Consider the following 24,136-nt stretch of genomic DNA (forward strand, 5'->3'; position numbering starts at 1 on the left):
GAATTTTGTCCCAAGGGTAAAGGGAAAGTGCAAGCGAACGCAGTCAACGCAAACCAAACGTTTGAGCTACAAGCGCAACCACAACTGAAACAACAGTAGCAGAAGGTGCCTCAGCAGCCGTGTTGGCAACAACAGCCCCAAAAGCAAAAAGCCGCAGAACCAAAGTTCCCAAAGGTTTACTCGTTTAAAGAAGACAAAGTCCCCGATATTTTCAAGTACCTCGTAGAGAACAACAAGATCAAGTTGCCTCCAATCCAAGATCAAGAGGATGCCAAAAGGGTTAATGACCCAAAATACTACGCATTCCACAGAGATATGACCTTAAAGACAAGAACCAAGCTTTGATCGACGTTAGGGTCATTACTATAAAACAGTCTAAGGAGAAGAAGGTGGGTGCAAATGCAGTGTCCATCAGCTTCGGATCTGTTCCCCTGAATTGGTTTCAGTCCGAAACCATAGTGAATGTGGCGGTGAAGACTGTCAACAACGATCCTTATAAACAACGCCAGAAAGGACTTATGCCACACACAACCCTAAACGGTAAGATTCTCTGGGTATATCCCAATCTAATTGAAGATGAACAGTGGGCCGGATCGTCATCCAAGAATAAGTCAAAAGGGAAAGGAAAATCTTGTTACGGAGCCTCGGCTATCCTAGAAAAAGAGGATGAGGAAATCTCGGCCTTCCCGCTCTCTAAAGATGAGCAAGAAGCCTTTGCGACCAACGGAGAACCGGTCTTTACTACTCGGAGTAGAAACGAATACCATTTCAAGTATCCGACTGCCTCCCAGCAATTAGCTAAGCAAGTGGTAACAAAAATCATTCCCTCCAAGACATTAGCGGAAATGGCGATGGTCACAACTCTCCCGGTACCTGTTGAAAAGACTCAGCAAAAGCTAAAGGAGATACCAAGAGGACCAGAACCCGAAGCAGTCTCGATTCAATCAACCGATTGGGAGAGACAAACCGGGAAGCTCGAGCACTCCGCACCACTTCGATATTATGACGCAGTTAGCTAATATACCAGCGAGAATAACTCTATATGAGCTGCTACGTCTTCCGAAAGACACGAGTGAAGCATTGCAAGAAGCCTTGGCAAATTCTAACATTTTCCTGACGTAGATCAAGCCATCTCCTGAGGAACCAGAGCCGTCAGTCAAACACTATAACCTCACGGCGAACCACTTTCCCTGCATTTCTTTCACTAAGGAGGACATGCAGACAAAGAATTTAAGGTATGACCTGCCTTTGTATTTCACCAGGCACATTGGCTCCCAACATGGTCAACCGGATCCAAGTCGATCCGGGTTCCGCTGTTAGCATCATGCTACTCTGATTGATGTATAATCTCGGAATACCGACTAGTAAGTTGGCCTCCACGGGCACTACGATCTACGGATTTAACACCAGTGGGTCCAGACCACTAGGTAAAATCCGAGTGAAGTTCTAGATCTGATATTTAAAGTCGGAAGTCATATGTTATATGATCAACACAGAGACTTCCTATAACTTACTATTGGATCAACCATGGATCCACGGTAACGTTATAGTCCCTTCCACCCTCCATCAGTGTCTCAAATATGTAGACACTAATAATGAGGTCAAGACGGTGGTTACGGATAAGCAACCGTTTAAGGGGTTGAAAATTTTTTTTACTAACTCCTTTCTCTACGGTGTTGAATCTGATACTGAACCATCGGTCCAAGGTACGGACAACGAAGAAGAAGCTGATACCGAGGTTAGGCTTGATTACGATGGTGGTTTTGTACTTAATGACATTGTACCCATTATAATTGATCTTGACAATGGAGAATCATCGGATAATAGTTGTAATTGGCAACTTGCCAAAAAAATAGCAATAAATAATGATTTAGAGTACTCGTTGTGTCTTGATAACATTATGAAGGGATTATACGATGATCCTAACTTGTATATGCCACTTCAATCATATTGCATATTGAAGAAGCATGTTTAGGATTCATTCAGAACGACACTTGTTGTCCCCGCAAAGGCAAGGGGTGAAAAAGAAGTTGTTTATGGTAAAGGAAAGGAATTTTCAGTACCAGATCACTTCTTGAGAGAAGAGGACAATGATGATAAACCAGTTCCTCATTTATTCAGATATGATACAAAAGCACGAAACCTCATGGAGAGATACAGATATGACTTCACGCTCGGAGAGGGTCTTTGTTTCGGTCGAGGTCCGCGAGTTTCACCTCGTATGGCTTATGTACCAAAAGGAAAACCCGATGATTATTATAGCTACAGAAGATGTTTAGGCTACGTCTCTTCGTCCGATGATGAGTGTGTAGGCGTATAAAATTGCTTATAGGTCCCTTAGCACAGCTCGGCACAAACCGACGAACCATCGGGCGACATATCCAAACACGAGCGTCAGTCCACAACGCCGAAGCCAAGTGACACACAAGGAAGCGGATTAACGAGGCAACGAGGCTAATGAACCGCACGCAAACAATGGAATACATCCATTCGCATGCGGAATAAAGCTAACAGTTCGGTGAGTCAACGAGTCATCCAACCATAGAACGGATTTGAACTCAAACACCGAGGCGGATTTACTGTCATATTAGGATTCGGACAGTCAAATCAGAGTCCGGATCAACAACGAAGCGGGTTTACTGCCAAATCAGGATTCAGATCAACAAATCAGAGTCTAAATCAACCACGAGACCAGAAAAAACGGTAAAAACCATAACACCTAGGGGACTCGGCCAAAACCGAGCCACCTCTAGGTGGCTCGGTGGCCGAGGCACCTCTAGGTGGCTCGGTGGGCGAGCCACCACCTCTAGGTGGCCGGCCCAGATCTGTGCAAAGGCACAGATCTGAGAGCCTATAAATAGAGGGCATGGTTCATTCTTGAAGGGGGAACTTTTGGAGCCGAAACTCTGCCGAATTGAGAACTGAGCTTGGAGTTTTGAAGACTTGAAGACTTGGACATTCAGATCTGGTTCTTGGCGAGCATCCACGTCATAAAAGGCAGGAGTTCGAGAGAGAGAAATCAGATCTGAGATCTACACGAAGTAAAACTTCGGATCAAAGCTTGGCCTTTAAACCCGAGAACTAAAGGCTATTATTTCCTTGGTGAAATAGTACCCCCCCGGCTATTATTTCCTTAGTGAGATAACACCCGTCAAATCATGTAGATCCGACCGGATCTAGATCGCGTGGTGGTCCACGGATTAACCCCGGCGTTGGCAAAGAACCCACACAAGCAAGAGACCGCAAAATAGGATCTTGCGATTTGTTCGAGAAAAGGAAAGTTGTAATCTTTTTATTTTTTCTTTGATTTTATTGTAACCGGATCTTATAAAAAGACCGGATCTTTTGTAATAAAAAAGCAATTACTTGAGAGAACAATGACGTCAATGAAGAACACAATTTTTCCCGCGAATAATCTGGCGACCACAGTGGGAGCCACCGCTCTCGCTGCCGAGATCGTAGCGTCGCAGCCGCGGATCTCGATCCCGGTCGTGGAGGAGGTCGAGTATGAATTCGACCAACAAAAGTTCGAGGAGTATCTGTCATCCTCGTCCGGATCCACCTCCCCCCGCAAGTCCAAGAAGTTCTCCTCCAGGAGAAAAGTTCGTTGGTATGAAGAAGTACAGAACGCCAACGAAGCTCTCACCCTAATTGACGCCAAAGTTGCGTCGGGTGAAGTTCCGCCGACCTCCAACCAGGTCAACCCTGTTCTCGCCGATGCCTCCACCGTTGAGGGCGTTGTGACTCTCTCGAAGAGAGCCCGCCAGAGGCGATATCAACACCTGGCACTGCAACTCGCGAAGGCGATGGAGTCCACCGACGGAGTCCGCTATCACGCGGATCTGAAGAACAGGAGAGGTAAACAGCCTCAACCACCGATGAATGGCAGCTCTTCTAAGCCGCCAACGAACGAATGGGTCCGTGTCAAACGGAATCGTTCGACACTCGAAGAGTGCATTCGCAAGCGCCGTGCACTGTCAGCGCAAGCACGGGCTCAAGTCCAGGAAGCCCACAGGAGATTGCAGAAGGAAAGGGCGAAGAAACCGCCACCAACCCGTCAAGTCTGGAGGCCAAAGTCTGAAGCGGCGATTCAGGCTAAGGAGCAACCTTTGCAGCCTTTAGCAAAAGCTCAACCTTCGGCGAACCACTCCAAATCACTGATAATTCCCATGGCTACTCCGGGAGATCACGCAGAATCATCCCGAAGAAAGAAGTCAGTTTTGGAGAGCCTCGGTCCACTTCCCGATGGACGATGCAAAGCTCCTGTTCAAGAACGTTTGGGCCCGATGAAAAAGCCCCGAAAGAATCAACATGCTGGGGGTCGCCGCCACCTTCAACATGTCAAGGAGCTTATGATAGCTACGCGCACTAATTTGCGCATTGAAGTCCAGGAGCCCGCTGAGAACTCACGCCCGCAAAGGCATGTTTCGAGGCGCGTGACTTTTGAAAGCCCAAAGAAGGCAGTTCACCCTCAGAAGGAAACATTATCGTCTGATGACGATAGCGTTATACCTGAGAAGTCGTGCCAACACACAATAGGTTACTCCGACCTTCAAGCAGACGAATTGTACTATCGTGCTGGGGGTACGAGTAAAACCAGGAAAAGGAGTCCTCGTGAACAAGAAACTTAATGCCCCTGTTCCAAACTCATTCGGGCAGTATTGTCTGAGTGTAACTGCACCAATACAGTCCCCGAGAGAATTTCAGTCTTCGAAAGGCTCAGTACCGAAACGCCAAAACCAAGGTCTAGGCGTTTCCGACAAAGAAGAAGGGTAGTCGAAGATGGAGAATTTCCGAGGGTCACCACTAATATGACCAGCAAAGGGACGTCGACACAGGATAATCCCGAGTCGATTCTGGAAGTACCCCGGCGGATGACCCGTCTGCAGTCCAGAGCCATCATACGAGGAACTTATGGTAGGGTTCGGACAAGATTACCGTCAGAAGATGAAGAATCGGATTCCTGCTCTGCTGTCGCATCAGACAATACAGTATCCAGCGAGGGACAACCCCGCGAGTCACTGATGATAAGCACGAAACAAGTAGCCAAGATGCTCGAAGAAGCCATGGCTAAGCAACAAGAGAGCTTCAAGCTCGAAATGCAGATGGCCATGCAGAATATGAGAGAAATGCATGACCAACAAATCCGAGCGCTGACAAACCAGTAAGGCGAGCCAAGTCATCGTAACCAGATTGATCTGGAAGATGAGGACACAGGTGCGAATGAAACTCACAATGCCAATAATCCTCCCATCAATGCAAGGGGTAGTAGCGAGAATGCCAACAAAGACTCAGGTGAAAGCTTGAAGATTAAAAACCTCGAGAGCAAAATCAATACGTTGATTTCCGCTCAAGAGATGAAGAAGACGGGCATTCCTTATCCATACCCAAGAGAATGGGAATCAATCCCCTACCCGGCGAAGTTCAGCCTAATTAACTTCACACCGTTTGATGGGAAAGGTTCACCCACTCAGCATTTGATTTACTTCAAATCACACCTAGGGGTCATCTCTGGTAATGAGCCTCTGATGGTACGGTCCTTCGTTGGCACTCTTCGTAGAGCCGCCTTCGATTGGTATCGCCGCCTCAAGCCCGGAAGCGTGAATAGCTGGGATGATATGGAGACTAAATTTCTCGCTAACTTCTTCGATGACGACACCGAGATATCCATCGGGTCGTTGCTTGACGAGAAACAAAAAGATGGGGAATTGGTTGATACCTTCGTCAAAAGGTTCCGGAACAAGGCGATGAACTGTCGGGACCCGATCACTGAGGAGTTCATTCTCCAGACTTGCCACAACAACCTCGCATTGGACGTGTTGGAAGCAATGGGGACAGCACCATCCAAAACATGGAAGGATTTGAAGGTCCGACGAGAGCAAGCCGAACGCTTCCTTCGAAGGAAGAAAGCCGAGAGGAGCCAACCGACGGCGAATCTTCCAAACTCAAACTTCGCCTCCCGTGGGAAGGGCAAAACACCTGCAGCTACTGGTGGTGCTAATCAAACGTCACAACAGCAATCCCGAAGACAGCAAAAGACTTCGGACCCGAGACTCAAAAAAGAGTATTAAGGAAGCAAAAGACTTCGGACCCGAAACTCCAAAAAGAGTATTCCTTCAAGGACGAAGACGTTCCAGCCATCTTCGAATCCCTCCTTGAAAACAACAAGATCAAGCTACCACCTATCGCAAATCAGGAGGAAGCTGACAATACTGCGGATCCGAAGTACTGTGCGTACCACAGGAGGGCCCTTCATCCCACTAAGGATTGCTTCGCTCTCAAGAATAGCATCCAAACCTTGGTTGAAGCCGGCGTTATAACGCTAGGGTAAGCCAATTGAGAACGGCAAGACTCCGACAAGTATAAGAGTATAAACTGTTTCTCAATCCTCCAACCGGTATAAGAGGTTAAATTGCTCCCTGATACTCCAACATATATATGAGTCTAAACTGTTTCATTTCTTTCACGGGAAGTTCCTGGAGAATTTTTATATGTAATATTCTTAAGGATAACCCGGTCATGTAACTGAGTACAATGTCGGACCCTGTTCCACAAGGGAAGCTGGGGGTGGATTATTCATGTATCGGGAAGTTCCCGAAAGAATACCACGGGTGATATTCTTAGGGATAACCCAATCACTATAAAAGTGATAAGTAAAACATCCACATTTAAACTCTAAATGTCGGAATGTTTTCCATTATTGTTATCAAATTCACTAATTCTCATGAGTTTTATTGTTGAGACGAGATTCGATCCTCTTGATAGATTAATCTTTCCTCACAAAAATCCCTCACTGATCAAGTCAATTGACGGTGGGTCCACTAAATTTTTTGTCCGCCAATTTATGGCAATTTCCAAAGCTTGATGTGTTAAGTCCTGATTACTTAACGTCAAAACCCTTCATCGAGTGGCCAGTACAAACCAGTATTTCTACTGCTACTTGTATTCCACTCCCTTTGCTTTCAGGTCAAACTTATAAAAGTTAGGGCCACAACCAAAATCCCCTCTCGATTCCTTCAATGAACGAGAGGCCCATAAATTGAGCGATCAAACCTTCCTACAGTTAGGATCGTCTTAAACCTTCCATTTGGTCAAACCTTCCTACAGTTAGGACCAAAACCACAATTCACTCTCGATAAACGAGGAATTCACCTTTAGTTCGGTAATCAAACCTTCCAATAGTTAGGGTTATCTGAATCTTTTCGATTCTCGGAATGGAGATCCTACTCTTAGTTTCACCTTTCCGGATTCTGGGGGTGGAGATCCCACCTCGAGTCTCCTTTCCAGCTGAAGATAGAATATAAAATTCTTCTTCTTCAGTGTCGGGAGATAGAATATAAAATTCTTCCTCTCCCATTTCGGGTTCGTCTTTGCCCCAAGAGAAGACACCACCTTTTTCAACTCCTAAAATTTATGCCTCACAGGTACGGGAATTTATCCCGAATCCTAAGTAGGGATAAGTCAACGCCTAACACGCGTTGCCGGTTTAGTCTTTCACCGATTGAAGAAGACACCAGAATTCTAGTCTAGGAAGTTTATCCCGAATCCTAAGTAGGGATAAGTCTGCGCCTAACACGCGCTGCCGGTTTAGTCTTTTTCCGTAGAAAAAGACAATAGAGTTCGGTTCTGGGGTATTGTATCCTGAAACCTAAGCAGGGATAAGTCTGCGCTTAACCCGCGCTGCCGGTTAGTTCTTAATCGTTAAAAAGAACACCCGCCCACATATTCAACATTGTGGCAGGTTGTTATTAATAACACCAAAATCCATGCCTTACACGCATGGGGAATTTCATCCTGAATCCTAAGAAAGGATATGCTTAGGGCTGGGCGTATTAGGTTCGGTTCGGTTTTAAGCTCAATCCGCATCCAATCCGAATTTTTCGGATTCTCAAAACTCTCATCCAGATCCAGATTTTTTCCCCTTCATCCGAATATTTGGCCCAACCGAAATTCGGTTCGGTTCGGTTCGGTTTCGGTTTTGAACCAAATTAACTCCATTTAACAAAAATCTGGGTAAGTTTTAGTTATATCCAAAACTAAAAAGAAACAATCAAAACTGAAAAGAAACAATCAAAACTGTACTAAGCCACTTAATCAAATTGTATGATATGAATATAACTAGCTTAATACACTAGGAGGACCATGTAATTATGTAGCCTTTTTTAGAGAAAGAACAATGTTTGGTAGGCACACACACCTTTTGATGATTTTCGTTAATTTTTAGCTGCCTTTTTCTCATCAAGAATTATCTTATATCCTTGACAGCTTATACTATAGGTTAATTTGATATCCAGCACCAGCAAGCTGTATTCATGTTATCACTGAAATTTGACCAAAACACTAAATTTATCCTTCAACCTAAACATCTTGTATTGATTTACGGAAATCTCACTTAACTATATCAGCGTACTCAAATATATGTTAGTATAAACTCCACCCCACAATTCTTAAATGCTAAACATTCAGCCATAAATTTTCTTCACACCCAAGGCTCACAGCTACTTTTTGTTTAAGAATTCGGTTCGGTTTTTTTGGGCGGTTCAGGGGTTCAAACCGGATCCAGACCGGTTTAATTCGGTTCGGGCGGTTTAGAGACTTCTTCTCATCCATTTAATTCGGTTTGGTTAACCGATCCGTTTTTTCGGGCGGTTTTTTCGGTTGAACCGGTTTGTTTCGGTTTTTGCCCACCCCTAGATATGCTAACGCCTAACACGCGTCGCCGGTTTAGTCTTTCTCCGTAGAAAAAGACACCAGAGTTCGATTCTGGGGTATTCTATCCCGAAGCCTAAGTAGGGATAAGTCAGCGTCTAATACACGTTGCTAGGTAGCTTATTCCCATAACAATGGAGAAGTCTACGTATTCGAAGTCGTAGCAGCGAGTCTCAGAGAATTCACTCTCTTAGCACAACGTTACATGCGGAACGGATTTAGACAATCCGCATGCTAGCCCGACTCAAACGGTAGTCGGTAAAGGCTAATCAAACCCGTTGAAGGCTGAGGGTTAGCCAAAAATCCTAAAGTCAACACCTAACACGTGTCGCCGGGTAGCCTATTCCCGTAACAATGGCAAAGTCTATGTATTCGACATCATAGCACAAAGTCTCAGAGAATTCACTCTCTTAGCACAACGTTACATACGGAACGGACTCGAACAATCCGCATGCTAGCCCGACTCAAACGGTAGTCGGTAAAGGCTCATCAAACCCATTGATGGCTGGGGGTTTGCCAAAAATCCTATAAATGCGAGAGTCACTGACGCATCAGCTTCGTTAGTTGGTCTCATGATTTGAGCATCCAACGACTTCGGGATAAGATCTGTATCCGCAGACGAATCAACTTTAATAGTTGGTCTTGCAGCCCCAGCATTTGGGACCACCACGCTCCAACACCTTAAGAACTTAAACTGTGTAGACCCAAGGTTAACGCGTGGTAATGAAAGTCAACGCATATCGACGTTCAAAACCCTAGGGTCAACGCCGGTCAACGCGTAACCCTAGGTCAATGCTAATCAACGCGTTGCGATCAAACAGTCAACGTACGACGTTCGAAACCCTAGGGTCAACGCGTACCCCTAGGTCAACGCCGGTCAACGCGTACCCCTAGGTCAACGCCAGTCAACGCGTTGTGACCACAAGTCAACCCTGAGTCAGCACGATGTGACGGAGATAATCAGTTCAAACGAGGCTGAACCAGACCAAACCAGGTTGAACCAGTCTTGAACCAGATTGAACCAGTTTGAACCAGATTTGAACCAAAAGTCAAATTGGAGCTGAACCGAGTATCGAAATGACTTCAAATCGACCGATGGCCGGTTCTGCTAATTCTTAACACTCCAATAAGGTATACGAGTATAAACTATTCCTTATTTTTGGTTGAGAAGTTCCTGGAGAATATTTTTCTAAAAATATTCTTAAGGATAACTCAACAACACAACGCCGGACAACGCGTCGCAAATAAGCACTCAACGTCGAAAATCGATGGTCAGTTCTATGTTGAACCAACAAACATGAGCTAAAGATCAGAAAATTAGGAACCGACTTTAAATTCAAAATTCCAACAATGGTCAGACAATAAATGCAGCACCGGAAACCTTACAGACATTCGACAAAGCCCCGAATGGCCTGAAGGATTGAAGGAATCAAGAACAGAAGCCATTCCAAGGTCCCGTTACACCGACTGAAGGTTGGGACAATCATATCCAAAATATTCCAGACTCTTCTATAAAAGAACGAGACTGAAATACTTTAGAGGGGGTATCTGTAGGCGTATAAAATTGCTTATAGGTCCCTTAGCACAGCTCGGCACAAACCGACGAACCATCGGGCGACATATCCAAACACGAGCGTCAGTCCACAACGCCGAAGCCAAGTGACACGCAACGAAGCGGATTAACGAGGCAACGAGGCTAACGAACCATACGCAAACAATGGAATACATCCATTCGCATGCGGAATCAAGCTAACAGTTCGGTGAGTCAACGAGTCATCCAACCATAGAACGGATTTGAACTCAAACACCGAGGCGGATTTACTGCCATATTGGGATTCGGACCGTCAAATCAGAGTCCGGATCAACAACGAAGTGGGTTTACTGCCAAATTAGGATTCAGATCAACAAATCAGAGTCTAAATCAACCATGAGACCAGAAAAAACGGCAAAAACCACAACACCTAGGGGACTCGGCCAAAACCGAGCCACCTCTAGGTGTTGTTCGCGGGAAAAATTGTGTTCTTCATTGACGTGGCACAGATCTGAGAGCCTATAAATAAAGGACATGGTTCATTCTTGAAGGGGGAACTTTTGGAGCCGAAACTCTGCCGAATTGAGAACTGAGCTTGGAGTTTTGAAGACTTGAAGACTTGGACATTCAGATCTGGTTCTTGGCGAGCATCCACGTCATAAAAGGCAGGAGTTTGAGAGAGAGAAATCAGATCTGAGATCTACACGAAGTAATACTCCGGATCAAAGCTTGGCCTTTGATCCCGAGAACTAAAGGCTATTATTTCCTTGGTGAAATAGTACCCCCCGGTTGTTATTTCCTTAGTGAAATAACACCCGTCAAATCGTGTAGATCCGACCGGATCTAGATCGCGTGGTGGTCCACGGATTAACCCCGGCGTTGGCAAAGAACCCACACAAGCAAGAGACCGCAAAACAGGATCTTGCGATTTGTTCGAGAAAAGGAAAGTTGTAATCTTTTTATTTTTTTCTTTGATTTTGTTGTAACCGGATCTTATAAAAAGACCGGATCTTTTGTAATCAAAAAGCAATTACTTGAGAGAACAATAACGTCAATGAAGAACACAATTTTTCCCGCGAACAGAGTGCTACTAGCAAGTTATCGATCAGATAGCTAATAAGGGTAAAGATGAATATTCTTCTGATTCTTCACCTTGGGACTCTAACGCTAGTCTTGGGGAATTGTTCCAAAAATTAATGTTGAATAAGACCACAATTGACTCAGTCACCAATGAGGAAGACAATCAAATACCAACTTGGGAAGACCCTCTGGTTCATCATCTGAATATGCAGTACGGTGATAGATTTGAACAAAGGGAACCCCCTACTGAGGATCAAGTAATCCCAGTGAATATGGGTGACGAGGATAACCAAAAACCAATATTCATCAGCGACAGTCTCCTGCCAAATGAGAAAGAAGAGCTAATTGCCCTCATTAGAGAGTACATCGATGTTTTTGCTTGGAACTATGAGGATATGCTAGGACTCGATCCTAATGTGGCAATGCATCACCTTAATATTAAGCCGGATACCAAACCAGTCAAACAACAGCAAAGACGGTTTCGTCCGTAAATTATGGAGGCGATCGAGTCCGAAGTTAAAAAGCTTATTGACTCGGGTTTCGTCAGAGAGGAGCAACATCGTAAGTGGCTTACTAATATTGTTCCAGTCCTTAAGAAGAATGGAAAAATAAGGGTCTGCATCGACTTCAGCGATCTTAACACTGCCTGCTCGAAAGACGATTTTCCTCTTCCTATCACGGATGTTATCATCGATAACACATGTGGGTTTGAAAGAATATCCTTCATGGACAAATTTTCTAGTTATAATCAGATAAAGATGCATCCAGATGACGAAAAGCATACCACGTTCAGAACACCCCTCGGGGTTTTCTACTACACGGTTATGCCCTTCGGTTTGAAGAACATAGGTGCCATGTACCAAAGAGCCATGTCAAAGATTTTTCAGGAGCATCTCCGGAAGACCGTAGAATGCTATGTGGATGATCTAGTGGTGAAGAGAAGTGACAAGAATGATCACATCAAAGACTTGAAGATGATATTCGACCTAATGCAGACTCATCATTTGAAGATGAATCCTACAAAATCTTTCCTCGGAATGTCTAACGGCAAATTCTTTGGATTCGTCATCACCACCAAGGGTATCCACATTGACCCCGATAAAGTGAAGGCAATTAATGAATTACAACCCCCGAGAAACCTTAAAGAACTCAGAGGATTGTAAGGATGGTTAGCTTATATCCGATGGTTCATCTCGAACCTTTCGGGAAAATGTCAACCATTCTCCAGGCTCACAAAAAAGGGCGTATCATTCGTATGGGATGATGTCTGTCAAAAAACGTTTGAGAATATTAAAGAATATCTTTCAGAACCCCTTGTACTCGTTGCACCGAAATCTGACAAACCATTCTTGATTTATGTCAAGGCGATGAGCCACTCGTTAAGTGCATTACTTGCACAAGATGATGATAACGGTCAGGCTGTATATTACCTAAGTCGGATCCTTGTAGGTGCCGAGTCCCGGTATCCAATGATTGAGATGGAGTGTCTCACTTTGGTGTTCGCAATTCAAAAGATGCGGCACTACTTAGTCGGAGAGACTATTTACGTCATTTCTAACGTTAACCCAGTCCGAGTATTTATGACACAGCAGCTTTCATGAATTGGCGGTTTGCAAAATGGGCCCTACTTTTGTCCCAGTATGATCTGCACTTTAAACAATAGAAATTGGTCAAAGGATAGGCTATTTGTGATCTTCTAGCAGCTAACCTAACTACGGATACCATCGAAGTATATGACGATCTGTCAGATGAAACCCACGAAGCTAACGTAACTTCCCATCAACAGGTGTGGAGTTTTTACTTTGACGGTGTTGCTCGAGCAACTAATGTAGCAAGTGCTCCCGGATGTTGTAAGGTCTCCTCCGGAGTTAGAGTTGTCTTAGTTTCCCTAGAAAAATATGTAATGCCTTGAGCCTACTCACTGACCGAACCGTGCTCAAACAACATAGCCGAGTATAACGTGTTGCTTATTAGGCTTAGTTTTGCAAAAGAGCTGGGGGTTGAATATCTTGAAGCTTTCGGTGATTCTCAACTGGTAGTTAAACAAGTTCAAGGGGAGTAGGAGGTCAGAAACAATATCTGATACCATACCATAAGATGGACGTTGAGATGGCGGAATCGTTTGAAGGATTCTTCATCGAATACATTCCACGCTTACAGAACACCTACGCGGATGCATTAGGCGGAATCGTTTGAAGGATTCTTCATCGAATACATTCCACGCTTACAGAACACCTACGCGGATGCATTAGCAGCATTAGCAGTATCTCTAGCACAGCCTTTACATTCCACGCTTACAGAACACCTACGCGGATGCATTAGCAGCATTAGCAGTATCTCTAGCACAGCCTCCCAAAATGGAATAATTCGTTACGGTGAGAACTCACCAGCTCTTCGTACCAATCTACAATAAAGACGACGGAGAAGAGGATATTAAAGAAGTGCATTCAACCCAAATTGAGTTCGAATCCTGAGACTGGCACTTCCCTATCATAGACTACGTCCTACATGGGATTTTACCAGAAGACGTAAAAGAAAGAGACTCAATCCGATGGAGAGCACCGAGATTCTACTATAACACGGAGAGTCAAATGCTATATCGCTGAGGGTACGATGATTTACTACTACGTTGCCTATCAACCAAAGAGGTAGAAGAAGTCCTTAAGGAGACGCACGAAGGGGTTTGTGGTGCACACCAACTTGGCCCTAAACTTTACGATCACATCAGAAGAATGGGATATTTCTGGCTCACCATGATCAAAGATGCAGTCACATATGCCTAAAAGTGTCACGCGTGTCAAGTACACGCGAATTGTATGCACCAACCCCCAGAACATCTACACCCTTCGGCTACATCATGACTTTTCAAAACTTGGGGAATGGACGTCGTGGGTCCTATTTTTCCCCCGTCGGTCAAAGGTGACCGATTCATCCTGCTAATTACCGATTACTTCTCCAAATGGGCTGAAGCGATCCCGCTCAGAGAAGTTAAGACAAGCAACATCGTGGCCTTCGTCAAACACCATATTATCTATCGGTATGGTGTCCCAAGATGAATCATACACGACAACGGTCCTCAGTTTGTCAATAATATTTTCATCAAATTCTGCGAGAAGTTCAAAACTCAAGACGTCTCGTCGACAACCTAAAATCCCACAGCAAACAGATTGCCTGAAGCCTTTAACAAGACTATCATAAAACTTTCGTCGAAACTCACGAAGACTAATAAACGAGATTAGGATGATAAACTCGGAGAAGCTCTATGGGCCTATCGCACCACAGTTCGCATGCCAACAAGAGCAACCCCGTATTCTCTAGTGTACGGGTGTGAAGTAGTCCTTCTGTTAGAAATCCAAATTCTATCTCTTCAGATCGCTCTTGCAACGGAGATGACCACTGAAGAACAACATCAGAAACGTCTCGAAGAATTAGAGATGCTTGATGAAAAGCGCTTAGAAGCCCAATAGCACATTGAATTCTATCAATCTAGAATTTCCCGAGCTTTTAACAAAAAGGTTCGAGAACGAAGTTTTAGGAAAGGGGACTTGGTCTTAGATGTCCGACGACCAATGATCCTTAATTCCAAGAAGAAAGGTAAGTTTGAACCCAAATGGGAAGGACCATTTGTGGTAGAGATAGTCTACTCAAATGGCGCATAATGGGAAGGACCATTTGTGGTAGAGATAGTCTACTCAAATGGCGCATATCGCCTTATTACCAAGGAAGGCGCCCGGCTTATGATGCCGATAAATGGAAAATCTTAAAAAAAATACTACCCTTAGTACATTCAAGATAACCTATGTATTGAAAAGTTCCCGGAAGAATACTACATGTGGTATTCTTAGGGATAACCCAGTCACTAAAAAAATGATAAATGAGAGATCCACACTTGGACTCTGAATGTTTTCAAAGTTAGAACATATCTCGACATTGAATTCACTGACTCTCGTGAATTCTTTTGTAAGACGAGATTCGACCATTTTCACAGATCAATCTTTCTCCACAAAATCCCCCACTGATCAAATCAATTGACTGTGGGTTCACCAAAGCTTCTATCCATGAATCTTCAATATCTTTCAAACTTTGCGTGTTAAGTACTGATCACTTGACATCGAAATCCTCCATCGAGTGGCAAGTACAAATCGGCATTTTCACTGCTATCTGTATTCCACTCCCACTGCTTTCTTGGTCAAACCTATAAAAATTAGGGCCAAAACTAGAATCCCCTCTCGATTCCTTCCATGTACAAGAGGTTCACTTTCAGTTGAGTAATTAAACCTATAAAAGTTAGGATTGCCTCAAACCCACTCAGCCAAACCTATAAAAGTTAGGGTCGAAGTTCGAATTTCACTTCAATAAACGAAGAGCTCTTTTTAGTTTAAGCAACCAATCCTATAAAAGTTAGGGTTGCTTAAATCTTCCTGATTCTCGGAGTGGAGATCCCACTCTTAGTTTCATCTTTTCGGATTCTTAAGGTGGAGATCCCACCTTGAGTTTTCCTTGCAACTAGAGACAATGTATAAAATCATTCCTCTTCAGTTTTGGGAGATAGAATATAAAATTCTTCCTCTCCCGCTCCGGGTCTGTCTTTACCCTTAGAAAAGACACATTTCTCAACTTCAAATCCACGCACTTCATGCATGGGGGATTTTATCTCAAACCCTAAAAGAGAGATAAGTCTGTATCTAACGCATGCTGCTGCCTATGAGCATTATGCCCACTTGGTTCACAATCAACAAAGAGAAATCATGATAAAAGATGAGTGCACTAAATCAAATATTGGGTCTTTAGTAATAGATCAAGTCAAAGCATACAATGATACAGCTCACCGGCCCGAACACAATCGGCGACCGAGAATGTGAAGTTCTAACCTAGAGAGCTTATCTACATAACCCTGCTCAAGCTTAGCCTGTAGATCAGCCCGGATAGAATCTTCAGAGCTACTCAAGATCTTCGTGGCTTCACCTTTTAGCTTCATCAATCTCTCCTGTGCAGATCCTAGTCTCTCCAGAATCTATCCACGAGAACTCTCTAAGCCAGCTAGCTTATCTGCAATGATAGTGCCGGACTCCTCAGCATACTACAGGGCTTTCTTCAGCCTGGCTATCTCTTCACGGTTGGAATCTAAAGAACTTAGTAACTCGGCTCTATCTGTGTCCTTTCTCGCAAGACTAGCCATCATCTGTGCGATAGAACTCTCATGCGACTGAAGCTCGCTACTAATAGAAGATCTAAGGTCGCGCCAGTGTGTCAGTCTATGCTCCAACTGAGAAGATACAAAGGAAGAAGTCCCACTAGTCTTCAGCTCCTCTAACTCTCGGAATTCACAGTCCAGAACAACAAAGTCAGCAGTGAGAAAATTAGCTAACTCAGGATATCCTTCCTCTCTAAGCATCAACATGTATCGGGCAAGAGAATGCCTAAACTGATCGAAGCAATATCCCTGATGAAGAAGCTTCTCGATCATTCCGTCAAGGAAGTTGACGAAATAACCAAGGTCCACTCAAAAAATGTCCCTACTAGGATCAGGATCAGCTAAAAGGGCTAGGACACGCTCATATAGAGATAGTAGAGACCCTATAAGTAATTTTGCAGAAGTGTAAGAGACTCTAGAATATGGTAGGAAAATGCAGAGTGAATTATGAGCATACCAGTACCAACAGAGGTCCCTTCAGTTTGAGATCCTATGCTAGGCTCCGTCAATCCAATCTCAGTAGGCTCAGGAATGGTAGCAGGCGTGATCGTTGATGGTATATCAACTCCTCTAGGTAATTCTATAATGCCCGTTAGGTTTGGAGAAGATACACCACCATCAGGTAAACTGGGGTTGTAAGGAATCGTAGCCGTATCAGTCATGATGGCTGGTCCTATGATTACAATTCTTTATTAGTCAAATAGAGATTTGGAAAAAAAGAAAAGAATGATGATGGAGGGGATTACATGCATACATGCAGATCCACCACCCTATGGTAAACTAGGAAAACTAGAAATCATGGTCGTATTAGTCCCAGTGGCTGGTCCTATGATTAGAACTCCCTATCAGTCAAATGGATGTTGCGACAAATTACAATATCAGAGATTAGATGCATACCTGTAGATGAACCACCCTCAAGGGATGGTCCTGCAGCCTCTCTGGTAGCCTGCTCTGCCAACATCTCAACAAGTAATCTAGTGTCTGATCCCAAGAAACTCGGTGCTGAGACATACATGTGTTCACTGAATTGTCCAAGATCCATACCATGAAAAGTCTCGTCCTCAACCGGTCTCTCTAGCGTGATACCCAAACAAGAGTTTAAGTGCTGGATATATTAAAAAAAAGGGGGAAAGAGGAAGAAACTTAGATTTACCTACGGTAGTGGTAAAAGGCTCTTCTGCCCCAATATTCACGCCCGTGTTCTTCAATTTCTCTAAAAGAGAACGAAGCACGGAAGTGATTAAAGGGGGAACAAATTCCGAATTGCCTAACTCCTTTAACTGCTGCTTGAATAGTGTATTACCGAGGTTAGATATATCTGGGCATAGAATCCTCAGCTCAACGCTATCAGCCTGCGTAGCATATCTGTTTGCTTCAACATCCATAGGCTCATCACGAATGGCATCGCACATTTGCTGCACAAAGCTCGAGCTATCCAAATGGCCAGGATCAGAGAATACAAAGTCGGGCGGAAGTTCACCTCCGTCATGGGTTCCTGAAACACGGAACATGATTAGATTCAGGAAATCCAAAAGAGCACTATTTTAAAGTAGTGAAAGTAGTAGAGCCTTACCTTCTTCTCCGTCAGTAGTACCTCGTAACTCTGCTCCGTGGGCGCGCTGACCAATATGTGACTTATGAGTGGTCTTCTTCCGCTTTGGAAGACAAATCCCTACAAGACCAGTAGGTCGCTCATGCGTAGACTTAGTACGCATCTCAACCTGTGCAGAAGCCTCGGCGCTAGGCCGTGATCTCGCATAACGAAAAAATAAGGGGCTCGTGCTTGTCAACCATCCTACCTGGAGTGACAAGAGTCATCTTGTTATGATAAGTAAATAAGACCTTTCGTTCCGGCTTTTGAAAAGCCAGTGGAGATCTAGAAAGGGTATAGCGTTGATGCCAATGAGAAAATGCCAGATCCATTAATTCCGAAAAGAAAGAGTCTGATAGACCTGTATCAGATTCTTCCCTATCGGTATCCATGTCCATAAATTCTTCTTCAGAAGTTTCATCCTCATCATCGATAGGAAGGAGCTCTTCATCATCCTTCATCTTGTCTCTGCCCGAACAAGAGGGTTTGGCAAGTTTCTTCCCCTGCTTCTTCGAAAGCTAAGCCTTACGAGCAGCCTTAATAGTAGTTTGAACCAAGTGCTCAGCCTCCAACTCTGAGAGGCTCTTCACATCTAGAAGCTCATTGGCAGAAAGGGGCCACTTGTAGCTGAGGAAAGTAAGCAACGGTTTACGCTTAGATGAAGGAAGAGCGAAATAGGCTCTAGTATAGCCCATCATAGTCCAAAGCCATGCTCAGATGCCGTCAATAAGACCCCCCTCGATCCTCAAGCCCCGGCTCAGGTTCCCAACATATAGTTGGTCATAACCGAACTGGCGAGCAAAACGACACGGAAGATAAGGCTCTATATGGCAACGACCCTTCACCCGAAGGACGAGATATCCAATGCGGATGTTCACCAACCAACGAAAGCAACCAGTGTCAAGAGAAGTCCGACCGGCCCCTGATTTCTCCTCATCAATCAACATGTCGTTATAACTGCCCAAGAAGTGAGGAAAACACTTGAAGAACTCCTAGCTCTTACGAACTTAAAGCTCTCACTGTACATCAGTGAATGTCTTCCCAAACCACTTGCTCCTCTCTAACAGCTGCACAAAAGGAACGGAGGCATCAACAGTACTAGGCGCTGACATCAAATCAAGGCGGTGAAGAATGAGCCACGCCATCAAGTATGTATACGGGAGCTCAACCTTTACAGAAAGAAGCTCGGCCGATGGTTCAGAACCCACATGTGTAAGACCATCAACCAAATACCTAAGCCTATAATGAATGCCAACAACCATCACCGGAAGCAGGGAAAGCTCCTTCCCATGAGCTAACTGAACAGCGGAAAGGAGAACCTCAATTGGTAAGCCATCAGAAAAATAATATGGAACGACGCACTTCTTCAACCAGAGGGCAAGATAGCCCGCCAGTAGAGTCCTGGGCTGAATCGACTTCTGGGCGTGACAAAGGAATGTTCGAAACTTGGTCCCCATAGGGAAAGCTCCCTCAGCGCCAGCGGTAGTAAAGGATCAAGCTTCGGCCCTCTCAATTAACTCATTAATGGTAGAAGGTGTCAAAAGGGCCAACTCACAAACAGCCTCGCCCGAACTGCCCTCCAAATGCTGGAATAAATAATCAGCGAACTGCTTCAGACTGATCTACCTCTTCCTCTTTGCCAGAGGACTTACTTTGATTAGAGATGTGTGATAATGACATGTAAGGTCCCAAATCGTGTCGTACATACCAGGAGAATCTTTCTTTAGCCACTCTAACTGCAGGTTCGAGGGAAAGTACTCCTGATATGGATGGTCCCCTATGGGAAGACCAGAAACTTTGTGCATCTCATGCAGGGCTAACCCCAACTCTCCACTGCAAGTCAAGAAAGTGTTACTATCGGGGATATATGTCTCCAATAATGCTAGGAAATGACGGCTGTTGACCGGGAATCCATACATGGTGGCTCGTATAGGTGCATACAACCCACTGCATTTCAGATCACTCTCTAACGTCCCAAGACGTAACTAGTCATACGAGTCCACAACTTTTAAGGTGGCGAATAGGTCCAACCAAAACATCTAAACTCTGTCGAAGGTAACTTCCTTCCTAGCTTGGCTAGACGATTCCTCGCGGTAGGGGCGGCTGCTAACACCTCATCCGGTAGCGCGGTATCAAGGCCCAGAATCCCCGGTCGAAGGCCGCGAATATAATTATATCCGTCAGAACCTAGGGTCTTATGATGGGAAATAAATCCACAATGAACTCGGTCATGATCATCTGTAAGATTCCAGGACATCTGTCTCTACACGGCCTGCGACTCCAAATGAGCGAGAGAATGTTGATGGGGAATGGAAGGGATGTACAAAAGGAGTCCTCCATCATTATTCAACCAATGCTCATCACCAAGAATCAGCTTGGCCGGATCCTCAATATGGTCTCCAAATAAATAACCAGGCTTCTCTAAAGCTTGAGTGGAAATAGAGTCTTTAGTGAGGGTGGCATCGGTAATCAGTTAGCGCAGTGTACGGCGGCCCCCATCTCGTATCAAGTGATGGAACTCTTCGGAACGACTCTCACCAAACTGAGGGGTCGGACCGATCGCCTGCCTATCGATAATAGAAGCAAAACTCTCTCTACTACAACCGCTAGTAGCATGAGGAGGAAGGTTGTCTGCGGGGAATTCAACTGCAGCAAAACAAACATCGAATCAGAAAATTATTCATAAATTATACAAGGATTGAACTCATCTTACAGGCTAGCGAGATAGAGTCGCTCATTGAATGCTTTGCGAGACGATTCCGAGTGTCTTACACAGGAAGAACGGTATGCATCATCACGTAAACAATGCGGTAATGTACCCCGACCGACGCAGTGTAATACAACACAAAATCGCCCTAATATGCCGGAAAATGTGAATCGGCCAAGAAAAACACGTCTTTTGAAACCTCGATCCCCACGAAGGAGGACATTGATTCTTCTCGAATGACCCACAAAGGGGTCAAATGAGGGCATGATAGAACCACAAGTCATACCGAAACCTCAATCCCCACGAAGGAGGACGTCGGTTCTTCCCGAATGACCCACGAAGGGATCAAACGAGGATACAGAAAGCATAAAAGCTCACCCCCGTAAGAGGACGCCACGGGAGCCTCCCTCTCACTATGCTGAGAAGATGAGTGACTCCTATGAAATCGCGGTCGGCAGGAGACATGGTTAACCTGCAATGAAAATCAACGGATCAGGTACAATCATAAATACAAGAACCCAAAAATTAAAAGGAAAATTATGAACTTTGACTAAAATCTTATAAATAAAATAGGATTTTACAGTTGAAGTCTAATTAAACCTACGGGTTCTATGCATACAAATAATGGGTTCAAATTGCATTTAAAACCTTCACGATCAACTTTTGGGTGAAATACCCAAAATACCTCTCATGTTCAAGGTTAAGTTTTAGCTACGAATGCTTTCCAATTTGGCCATGATTGAGGAAAGAAAACTATCATCCTCAACATCTCCTAATTTCAACCAATTTTGTAAATAAACCCCTCTACAAGTTTTAGCCAATTTTGCAAATAAACCCCTCCACAAGTTTCGGCCAATTTTGGAAATATACCCCTCTACAAATTTCAGTCCAATTTGCACATACACCTCTCAAACTTTTGGTCATGGGTATGTAGTCCAAAATCTACAAAATTTCAGCCCTAAAATTTTAGCCCTTTTGCAAATAAGCCCCTCTACAATATTCGGTTGCCTTTTGCAAATAAACCCCTCAACAAAGGGCGGTCTTTTTGCATAAAAAACCCCTTAAAGTGTTGGCCAAATGGGCTTACAATCCAAGTCCTAAAATTTTAGCCCACTTTTACACAAAAGCCCCTCAAAATTTCAGCCCTATTTTTGCACAAAAGTCCCTCAAAATTTCGGTCACTTTCAAAACCCATTATCAAGATTCAATCTTTTCACAAAAGCCATAATCTTTGCATACAAATTCATTGCATATCCCCATTACAAGAATAAAGTTTCAATCTTTCTTGTAAAACCTATGGATTCTTAACTAAGAATGCAAAACAAAAAAGTTCTTGAAGAGAAGCTTACCTAAATCAAGTCTTGAGCTTGAAGATGGATGAACCCTAGCCTTGAGAGGAGAAGAACTTTGACCAAGGAGGAGAGGAAATCCGAAATTCCTTTGAGAAGTTGAGTTTTTTTAAAGGCAAGAATTTTGGTGGGTTAGGAGTTCTTGAAGAGAAGAAACAATGGAGTTTGAATAGGAGGAAGAAGAAGTTGAGGGGGAAAAGGACTCTTTTTGAAATGTGGGAGTTTAAGAGGGAAATGAAAGTACAAAAAAAGGGGGGGAAGTGTCTCGACCAATGGGCCGAGACACCCAAGGGTGTCTCGGCCTTGGCCGAGACACCTATCGGCCGAAGCCGAGACACCCAAGGGTGTCTCGGCCTTGGACGAGACACCTAGAGGTGTCTTGGTCTCGGCCTTGGACGAGACACCTAGAGGTGTCTTGGCTAAGGCCAAGACATCCACGGGTGTCGTGGCCCAGGTCGAGACCCAAGGTATTTTTTATGATTCTATTTCACCTAATTTCGCCGGTGATTGGTTATTATGATGAAAATCAACACAAAATAACGAGGGATGATCCGAAACCCTAGGTTAACGCCGGTCAACGCGTAACCCTAGGTCAACGCCAGTCAACACGTTGTAATGAAAAGTTAACATCGGGCGATCCAAAACCCTAGGTTAATGCCGGTCAACGCGTAACTCTAGGTCAATGCTAGTCAACGCATTGCAATAAAAAGTCAACGTCGGATGATCCGAAACCCTAGGTTAATGTCGGTCAACGCGTAACCCTAGGTCAACGCCAGTCAACGCGTTACAATGAAAAGTCAACGTCGGACGATTCGAAACCCTAGGTTAACGCCGGTCAACGCGTAACCCTAGGTCAATGCTAGTCAACGCGTTATAATAAAAAGTTAATGCCGGGCGATGTGAAACCCTAGGTTAATGTTGGTCAACGCATAACCCTAGGTCAACGGCAGTCAACATGTTGCAATGAAAAGTCAACACCGAGCGATCCGAAACCCTAGGTTAACGTCGGTCAACGCACAACCGTAGGTTAACGGTAGTCAATGCGTTGTAATAAAAAGTCAATGTCGGGCGATCTGAAATCCTAGGTTAACGCCGGTCAATGCGTAACCCTAGGTCAACACCAGTCAACGCGTTGTAATAAAAAGTCAATGTCGGGCGATCCGAAACCCTAGGTTAACTCCGGTCGACACGTAACCCTAGGTCAATGCTAGTCAATGTGTTGTAATAAAAAGTCAACGTCGGGAGATTCGAAACCCTAGGCCAATGCCGGTCAATGTGTAACCCTAGGTCAACGCCAGTCAACGCGTTGCAATGAAAAATCAACGTCGGGCGATGTGTAACCCTAGGTCAACGTTAGTCAACGTGTTGTAATAAAAAGTCGACGTCGGACGATTCGAAACCCTAGGTCAACGCCGGTCAATGTGTAACTCTAGGTCAACGTCATTCAACGCGCTACGAAGAAAGTCAACGTAAGTTAATATATTGTGATGGAGAGGGTCAGTTCAAAGTCAACTCGACGATACGAGCCAAAATCAACTTACCAATTTTGATTTGAGACTTCGACGACGGCCAGACAATAAACGCAGTGCCGGAGCAGTCTTGATTATTCATCAAAATATCGAACAGATTGAAAATCAAAGGAGTTAAGAATTGAAGCTAACTACAGGTCCTTTACACCGACTGAAGGTTGGACTGATCATATCCAAAGTATTTTAGGCTTATCTATAAAAGAAATGAGATTGAAACACTTTGGAGGGGGTATTTGTAGGTATAGGCGTATAAAACTGCTTATAGGTCCCTTAGCACAGCTCGGCACAAACCGACGAACCATCGGGCAACATATCCAAACACGAGCGTCAGTCCACAACGCCGAAGCCAAGTGACACGCAACGAAGCGGATTAACAAGGCTAACGAACCGCACGCAAACGATGGAATACATCCATTCGCATACGGAATCAAGCTAACAGTTCGGTG

The sequence above is a fragment of the Asparagus officinalis genome, chromosome 6 (assembly GCF_001876935.1).
Source record: "Asparagus officinalis chromosome 6, Aspof.V1, whole genome shotgun sequence".
NCBI lineage: Eukaryota > Viridiplantae > Streptophyta > Magnoliopsida > Asparagales > Asparagaceae > Asparagus > Asparagus officinalis.